Genomic DNA, 10,336 nt, shown 5'->3' on the forward strand with positions numbered 1-10,336 from the left:
GACCCGTCGAAGTTTCAGCTTAGCAGTGTACAGCCCGAAATCCGAATATTTGATCGAACAGTTTTTATCCAACACAACCTAAATGAGAATCGAAGATCTCGTTAAAAGTAGTGTAATGATAAAAAGATGGACGAAAACGGACGTCAGATGAAGAAGTTATGGATTTTTAACGGACCAATCCTGTCCCGGCCTGTTAAAAATATAAAATTTGAAATAAAGTCAAAATTAGCCGACGAAGTCTACACGAAAGTTGTAGAGTACGTTCCCGTGTATGCGTGGATATAAAGAAAGTCGAAAACGAAGATTGTATGTGAAAGTTATGATTTTTAGAAGTTAAGAGTACAATTTACGAAGCTGATGACGACGTGACATGATCCTAGCCTTCGCTTGCTCCCCACGGTCTCGCATCCGATGAACGACGCGTCAACCTTGCATTACGCCCCGTGTCCGAGGCCAAGTACGACCTGCGTACTTCGGTTCTTATCCACTCCGAGAACAAGCCATGTGCGAAGACAGCTGGAATCCATATCCGAAGTTACGCCCAGCGTAACCGAAGGCTACGTCCAGTGTAGTCCGAGGAGCTGAGGCTATAAATACCATGCGAAGTTGCTTGGATTTCTCACACATTTTCACAACTCTTTCTCTCTTTACTTTCTCTCACTACCCCTCTAACCCTCCTAAACCCTAGGGAAATTCCCTAGCACCCGAAGGAAGCCCCAAGGCTCCCGGAGTCCCGAGAAAAAGGGTCTTTCGGTTCGGAAATGCTTCTCCAAACAAAGCCCGGTTTTCTATAAAACCCGCTGTAAGTGAGCTACGCCTATGCTATTTTTAATATAGCTTCTAATTAATTATAGTAACGTGATTAGGACCTTAAAATAATTATTTGGGCTATTATTATGAGTTATATAGTGTTGCTTAACGCTTATATAATAATAACAATAGCTAGACTATTAATTAGTCTCGGTGAATATTAAACTAAACCCTAGTGGTGATGATACTAGGTTTTGTCGAAGGAAATTGTTTTAAGAGTGACGAAGCGTTGTCTAAGTACCAAGTCAACACCTTATCAGGTGAGTGCATAGTCCCTTTCATGAACATGATTTTATTACAAGTATTGATTGAATGTATTAAATATATGTTTATGTGCGAATTATTTGATGTTTTTTCTGAATTATGTGTTAAAGAACATACCTGGTTATTTATAATGATTTAGGTTAATGAGTAAACCTAAAATTTATGAGGTTCATTGGGTAGTATTGTTGGATTAGTGTCTAAGTCCATAACTATTTTGGTATGTACTTGACCCAATGGTGCATGATCCTTTTGGGTTGCCTTCTCCAAAGCAACTTGATAGGATGAATTATGGAGAGAAAGGATTAAATATGATTTATTAATATATTATGGGAATAATATATTAAAGGAGAAATCATATTGTTTAATTAATATTAGTCAATAATTAATTGGTAATTATTTTTGTGACTAAAAGAGATTAATTAAACTTAAGGGACTAGAATTGTAATTATAAGATAATTACAATTTGGGCCATGGATTGCCTTTTATTATAAGGTGGACGAATTCTATGGGGGAAGCCCATATGAAATCGTCCAAGGCCTTATGGAACGGGCTCCATGGGTTGCTTAGGCCTTAAGCATCCAAATTAGGGTTTCCTTGTTAGATAACCCTAATTGCCTCACTATATATAGATCCCTTAAGGACCAAAAACGTGGACAAGCTTCTTGCTAGGGTTTTCACACGGTTTTGGCAGCCTCCATCCTCTCTCCTCTTCATCTTCTTGCTTATGGTGTTTGTGAACCATTAGAGGAGTGACACTTGTGACTCTAAGCCTTCCAAAGTCAATTCAAGGAGGAATTGGGATTGTTATTGCTACATAACAATCAAGGTAATATCATAAACCTAATTATATGTTAATATCGAATTCCATATGCTAGAATTAGGGTTTATAGTCTTTGATTCAAAGCATGTACAATAGAGAAACCTAGATCCAAGCATTAGGGTTTGTATGAGCACATAGGATGTCTTATGACCAAAACCCATCAGTGGTATCAGAGCCTAGATTGGTTTCAATTGTATTGATGCATTACATGTTCAAAAAAAATTTGTTTTTTTTGGTTTCTGGAGGCTGGACTCGTTGAGTCCATAGCTGAACTCGCCGAGTACATGCTGACTCGACGAGTCCATGCTTGACTCGACGAGTCAACTCGTCAGATGGGGCTATCTTCGCGATTTCTTGCTGTTTTTTGCTTACGGAAAGTTGTCTTATCACATTAGATCAATATAAATCCGTTTTTTGATATATATGAGTATATTCTTGATCTAATTGAAGATATTTATCAATTAATAAAATATTTGTTTCCTTATGTGATAATTGATTAATTATTTTGATTAAATTGGTAAATTGTTTTGCAAGAAATCATTAAATAAATCAAATATGGATAATTATGTTATTAATTGTTAATTAAGATTATTTGTTATTTGATCCTTGTGTTATGAAAAGTTTCATATTTTCCCCTTTAGGTTTTATAGTTTAAATTTGAACCCAAAGGTTTTGTTGTTTTGAAATTTAAATAGTTAAAACCCTAATGTTTTGAAAAAGGTTTCAAAACTTGCCCTCAAGTTTTGGAATTTAAATTTTGATTAATTGTTTAATTTTGATGTATATTTAAATTCTAAACCCTAATGTGTTGAAATGTTTCAAAACTTGCCTCAAGTTTTGGAATTTAAAAGTTGATTAAAAGTTTAATTAGGAATGTTAAATTCTAAAACTCTAGTATTGTTTTGAAAAAGTTCAAATCACACCCTTATGGTCTTATTAATTAATTAAGGTGTATAATTAAAAGAAGTTTAATAAATCCATAAAAGTTTAGGCTTACAATTTAATTGAATTAAAAGTATAATTGTTAAATTAGACCAACTAGTATTTTGAAAGTATAAAATAGACCCTATACTATATATAACATTAAAAGTCTAACATTATATATGTATGAGTAAAAGTCAGTCTTACCGTTAGTAGGCCTCATTCACGAAGCTGGTCTATAAGGGGTGTTTAAGGAAATTGCCTATAAAATGGCGATTGAATGGGTATCCACTCTTACCCACCGCACTCTTGACTAGTGGAGAGTCGTTAGCCGAACGGGTAGGATGGGACAAAACCTTCCATTATAAGTATAATGAAGTATAAAAGTAACTAAATGTTTTCATAAAATTCCCAATCTTAGTTACTTAGGCAAAGTGAATTGATGCAATTCCATGAAATTACACTTTTTGCCCTTGCGAAGACGTTAGTGGAGCGCGTGTGGTTTACCGGCACACTAAATGGTTCTAAGCAAAGGTAGCAAAGGGTGACTCAATGTTTGTCATAGTTCGGTGGAGCGTGTGTGGTTTACCGGCACATCGAATAGGTGACTGTAACATGTGAGGGCACCATGTAGTTTGCATGGTTATTCACACCCACTTTGTGATCCTCGGCATCCCAGTCACAAACAAGAGGGGCATATCGAGATTTAAACATGCCATTGAAAGTTCAATGTATCTCAAAGGATCTAGGAGTTTTCATAGATTTAAAACTTAAATTTCTTTTCGTTTTTCGTGGTGGATATTAGTGAATCATCATTCACTTACCTTCAAATATTCTGCAATTAGGGTTTCGGCATCCCTCTCCCGAGTTGTAGAATATTGTGTTGGGTCCTAGCCTTAGTATCTTATTTGGGTGATTTACTAAGGACTCAATCAATCAACTAACTTGAATTCGTTTTCTCCCGTTTTGTAGATGTCAAAGTTTGACAACTATGGTCTTCTCAAATCCCGTGGAACAAGCATTCCACATGAAGATGATATTCCACGATTCGATCGAGGAACAAGGGATCATGCTTCACTTCCTCCTCCTCCTCCAATTATTCTCCCTAACCCACAAGTTCAAAGGCTTGAAAAGTTCAAGATCACTCAAGCCCTTTTGGCAAGTAAACATAAAGAAGGAAAGCCGGTGTGTGCACACGTCCTAGGGATGAAGTCACACATTGATAGGTTAAGAATGTTGGGATCAGTTGTTTGTGAGGAAATGGCTGTTGATTGGGTTCTTCAGTCACTTCCTAACTCATATAGTGAGTTCGTAAGAGAGTACTATATGATGAACTACGACGTGACCCTTATAGATCTCACCTATATGCTTATTGCTGCTGAATCAGCAATGATTGGCGCAATAGAAAAGCAAAGTTGATTGGTGAATCTGCCTTCGACACCTCTATGGATATAGACAATGGCAACGAAAGACATGCTATGATCGAAGAGTTTGATCACAAGAGAAAGGCAATGTCTGAAGTAGTTCCATGTCATGTTCCAAAAGAGTCAATTTGCTTTTATTGCCAAGAGAAAGGGCATTGGAGACGAAGCTGCCCTATTTACCTAAGAGATCTAAGAGATGGGAGAGTCAAAACATATGGCTTTGCTTTAGGTAAAATCCATTGACTAACTCTTTTAAGCTTCTATTCTAGATTCTTAATACATAATGTGATAAGATTACAATTGATGTTTTGTAGGATCGAAGAAAAGAAAGGAAGCTTAAGGGATGACGTGAGAAAAATCTAACCGTGAAAGAATGGATTTCGATCGCATTTCTCGAAGATTAGATTCTTGAGCTACTACTTAGAGTTAGAATTAGATTGCTAAGAAAGATGTATTGGCATAGTTTTTCAATGAATTGCATTGTAAGGACAAAAATTTTCCGCAATAAAATAAATTTTGATTTTTATATTATTTATTTATCCTTGCAATGGCGTATATGAAAAATTGATGTTTGAATGTTTCTATGAAGTTGATTCTTAATTATGTTGTTTATGAAAATGTCGAGAATTTACCAAATAGGGAGAGTTTCAATTGGATGGAAACTTGGAATCATACAACTTGGTTGCACGATGAATGAGAAATTTCATATTTGTAAATAAGACTAATTCATTGACAAAGTGTCAAGTGAAGGACTAGGAGATCGAGCACACAAAGTTGCGTGCTAATCAAGTCCACCATAAAAGTAACAATGATATTCGTCATGATTTACTAAAGGTTTATTAAATATGATTATACTTATAATATTAAGTGTAATTCTGAATTGATTGAAAAGGTTTAAATCAATAGTAGAATGAATAAGAAGAATCAAGTAGGCAGAAAGATAAAAGTTTCTCCATTCTAAGAAGAAGGGAGAGTACCTTTTATGCTTTATGATAGGTCTTAATGATTAAGAACCATATCTCAATTGATCCTCTAAGTGAATCTTAGTACAATTGTATGTTTAAGAAGAGGAATCAAGAATTGAAGAAATGGTTAAATCAAAAGGTCAATCATACTTCGTTCCAAAACAAGTCTTAGAGTTAAGATTGTGACAATGAGTGACAAGTATTAAGAAAGTTTATAACATTCATCAATTGTGGAAAGTTGTGATGTCTTAGATAAGACAAAGACCAACCAGGACCAAAGTTATGAAGTGTTTTGTCTTGATAAAAGCTACACTAACTCTTGAATATTTATTTGTCAAGAAATGTTTTGACAAGAGAATATTATATGTCAAGGAGTCAGTGGGAGTCTTACTGGTCTTGAAAGATTTCAAGAACAAATCAAATAAACCTTATTGATCATCACTAGCACACGAGTTGAGGTTTACAACCTATCGTGTTGACATCATTTTGTTTCTGTGCCAATCCAATCAAGTTAATTATGCATGTGAGTTCTATGAGTCATCATTTTGAACTCATAAAAGGCAAAGCACCTTAATCAATGAAAGGTACATTGATAGGAAAGGGTGAGCTGCTTAACTACTTGGAAGACATGGTGGGCAGTTGTGCTACCATAAGGCAAGAAATCAAGATTAAGAAAGTTCGGTCCATATGAGTTTGAATTTGTCGTAAACTTTAGTTTTAACAAATTCACATGGATAGGAACACATACACCGTTTAAATCTAAGTGTCATAAGATTTCCTCCTTCATGAAAATGATTGTGAGGAAATGCTTTCACTAAGAGAGATTTTAAGAAGATATTGATTGTAAAATTGCATTCTCGAATTCGATTATGGTTACGGTATCCCTTTCCATAATTTGAATTGTGAGGTTTGGCAATTAGTCTTAAGTGTTTAGACACACATATGAACTATCGAAGGCAAAGGTGTATAAGTTCAAGAAGCCTTGATAAAAGATTATCAAAGCACTAAGTATGAGAAACATGAACTTAAGAAATTCAATAAGCATTGTTTTTCTGAAAGTTAAGATGTTTATGAATACATGTCGAAGCTAGTGGGAGCATAAGTGTTATGTTTTATAATAATCATCATGATAGTGGGAGCATAAATGTTATGATTGTATGATTACTAAGACACGTATTGCAAGTTGGCAATATTAATTATAGAAAACAAGAGTTATACCTTGAAAAGTCGTAAGGGTTGTAAAGTTGTTTTGCTACAATTAAGGGAGAGAATATTATGCTTCATTTCAAATATAAAGGTTTAGGTTGAGAAATGTTAATAAATTTAGTCAATGGTACATAGTGTGTTCTTAAAATTTCGATTATGATTACGGCATTCCTCTTCACAATTCGAATTTTGAGAACGTAGCAAATAAAACATTATGCGTCGTGTCCCATACGCTTCATGTATAGGATCGATTGCAAATGCTTTGATATTTAACCATTCTAAAATTTTCCAAATGTCGAGCGTATTTAGAGGGAAAAGGGACTTGAATTGGTTTTGACTAAAATAATTAAACAACTATCAAAGGACAATCCAAAGTTCGACGAGGATTGGTCGCTTGTGAGTAGTTGGAAGTATAGTATTGGAAAATATGGAAATGTTTCCATATTGGATGGACCATAGCGACATTATTAGGAATAGATAAAATTCTATTAAGAATAAGTTGTCATATGGAAAATATGGAAATGTATCCATATTGGGAATTGAATGTTGATAATCTATGACTAGATTAGAAACTTTTATGCAAAAGGATGTTCAAAGGAATGTACTTTGAGTGAGAGGCATCATATCTAAGGAATTGTCTTGTAACAATCTCCGATAGAGGACTTTGTAATATCATTGGCAATAGTCTTTGTGACTTTGGTGCAGTGACATTACGAAAGGATCATTGCATAAAATGTTAGAATCTAGCATGTTCTATAAGTGGCAAGAATTTGATATTCTTAAACTTATGAAAAATGGATTTGGAGTTGTGAAATGAGAATGATTGGAAATGTGTCCAATGTGATCTATTTCACAAAGTAAGAACCATAGGTAAACATTGTGTGCATGCTAGGAGCATGGGACAAGTGTAATAATTCAAGTAAGAAGTTGATTACCCGAAACGACAAATAATGAGTAATCGATATGGTGATAAATAAAAGGTGTTTTATTTATACTCAAAGGTTAGAGGCCATATGGGATTAGTATTATTCTTGTGTTTCACCTTGCATGTTTTGACTTCCAGAATAATTGAGTTTATTAAGAATAATCGAATTATTCGAACGGGCCACAGTCATTCATATGTTGGAAGTAGATATGAATGAAGACTGTCGTGAATAGGTGTGTGGATTGTCTAGAAAAGTATTAGACATAAGCAAATGTTTGTTGCAACGTTCATGAGTGCTTACGAATATGATTTGAGCATTGGATTAAACCCACGCTCACTTGGATCACTCCATGGATTGTATCACGAGTGATTGGTGAGACGATAACATCTTATTTTCTTGAAACCGAGATGTGTGAGTTGTATATTGAAAATCGGTTGCACATTGATAATATGTAAACGCACTAGTAACTTGGTGTTATAAAACATATTGTTGTGTGTGATTTGGTTAGTGAGTGCAAGCAAGCATTGTATCAAAGTTTATCCGTTCCTTTTATCCAAAGTAGGATAAAAGCGATATCTTTTGGGCCCCTCGATGGTTTAGTGATGACAAACGTAAATGCTCGGCCGGGCTAGGGCTAATTTGATTTGTTCAATTAGTCAGTCGTCATAAATCGGAAATCGAGATATAGTACAAAGAGAATGATTAGAAATCATGTCTTATGATATCTAGAATGGAGGAATATATGATCCCTTATCTAAGGACATGCGTATCTGATAGGATCAGAGTTGACAACGGCTTTGGAAAGCTACGATTGTAGATCAGGATCTGAAGTCATACGCAGAATAGTTGTTAGACTTATCCAAGTGGGAGACTGTTGGATTAGTGTCTAAGTCCATAACTATTTTGTTATGTACTTGACCCGATGGTGCATGGTCCTTTTGGGTTGCCTTCACCAAAGCAACTTGATAGGATGAATTATGGAGAGAAAAGATTAAATATGATTTATTAATATATTATGGGAATAATATATTAAAGGAGAAATCATATTGTTTAATTAATATTAGTCAATAATTAATTGGTAATTAGTTTTGTGACTAAAAGAGATTAATTAAACTTAAGGGACTGGAATTGTAATTATAAGATAATTGCAATTTGGGCCATGGATTGCCTTTTATTATAAGGTGGACGAATTCTATGGGGGAAGCCCATATGAAATCGTCCAAGGCCTTATGGAAAGGGCTCCATGGGTTGCTTAGGGCTTAAGCATCCAAATTAGGGTTTCCTTGTTAGATAACCCTAATTGCCTCACTATATATAGATCCCTTAAGGACCAAAAATGTGGACAAGCTTCTTGCTAGGGTTTTCACACGGTTTTGGCAGCCTCCATCCTCTCTCCTCTTCATCCTCTTGCTTATGGTGTTTGTGAACCATTAGAGGAGTGACACTTGTGACTCTAAGCCTTCCTCTTGCTTATGGTGTTTGTGAACCATTAGAGGAGGAATTGGGATTGTTATTGCTACATAACAATCAAGGTAATATCATAAACCTAATTATATGTTAATATCGAATTCCATATGCTAGAATTAGGGTTTATAGTCTTGGATTCAAAGCATGTACAATAGAGAAACCTAGATCCAAGCATTAGGGTTTGTATAAGCACATAGGATGTCTTATGACCAAAACCCATCAAGTATCTCCTTATGGGTACGAGCGAGATATATACGGGGAATAGAACCCTTAAACATATCATTGATCTAGAAGCACGGATTAGACATAGTCATTCGTCCCTAGTCTGAGAGTATGGATTGGACTTAGTCAACTGTCCTTAATCCGAGAGTATAGATGAAGACATAGTCAGTTGTCCTTAGTCCGGGAGTATGGACAGGACATAGTCATCTGTCATTAATCCGGGAGTATGGATTTAGACACAGACCAATCGTCCCTCATCCGAGAGTATGGAATGAGTACAATCATGGACTCGAGAGCATGGATTAGATCCGGAGTAAGAGGTAAAATTTAAGGTCCGTGAGTATGGATAGTCTCGTTGTGAGGATTGACGGGGTGGGGTAAGAGTTGATTATATATATAGGGAAATCGTATATTGTGTGAGTTTATATATATATATATATATATATATATATATATATATATATATATATATATATATGTTATAACATTGCGGGATTGAAATCCCTATGTACTCACCAGGTTTCCCAATCTGACCCACTCAGTTTATTGATATCACAGGTGTTGATATGAAGTCACGTTACACTGAGAGATTAAGGAGATATAAATCACTAGTGATAATGAATGTAAGTTCTGTTTTTGCTTATGTTTATGTATTGACGATGACATCCCAAATGTTTTAAAATGAATAAAAATACTTTCTTCGGATGTGATTTGATAACGTATTAATCATGTTTTTCTAGGAACAAATTCCGCAACACTTTTATGTAAAATGTTACTCTGATTTTCAAACAAGCATAAATAAAACCGGTCTTTTTTGGCTGTGAAAATGGGGATGTCACATAATATGCTATTTTGCATACCGAGAGCTATGCTTAGAGGATATTTGGGTGAGCCGATTTTAGGACTTCGATATGGGAGACATCGACTAACAACAGAACAAGCCTTAAGTGGAGAAAGACCAACAACCTGTTCGATTATGATGGTTCCAACTAGGAATCTAAGGAATCTGCAAGGTGGGCATGATGGATTTGAGTGCAGGACTCGTAGGGATCTTTCGTGGTTGCGAGGCAAGAAGGATTGGTATGATCGTGGGTGTAAGATCGGTGGTCATCAATTTCATACCTTTTAGGTGATTGTGTATGTTTGCATGTAATTTCTCCATTGTAAGCGGGTCGTTAGATTAGCTATCTACCCGTATCGATAATTGAGTTATTTTTTCTTTGTCATCCATTAGGGTCGCTTGAGGACTTTGTAGTGGAACCAGTAGAAGGTGCTTTGGGAATTTTGAGTTCGTTTAAATTTTGGGGTATA

The sequence above is a fragment of the Lactuca serriola genome, chromosome 9 (genome assembly GCF_051521515.1).
Source record: "Lactuca serriola cultivar US96UC23 chromosome 9, Lser_US96UC23_V15, whole genome shotgun sequence".
Taxonomy (NCBI): Eukaryota; Viridiplantae; Streptophyta; class Magnoliopsida; order Asterales; family Asteraceae; genus Lactuca; species Lactuca serriola.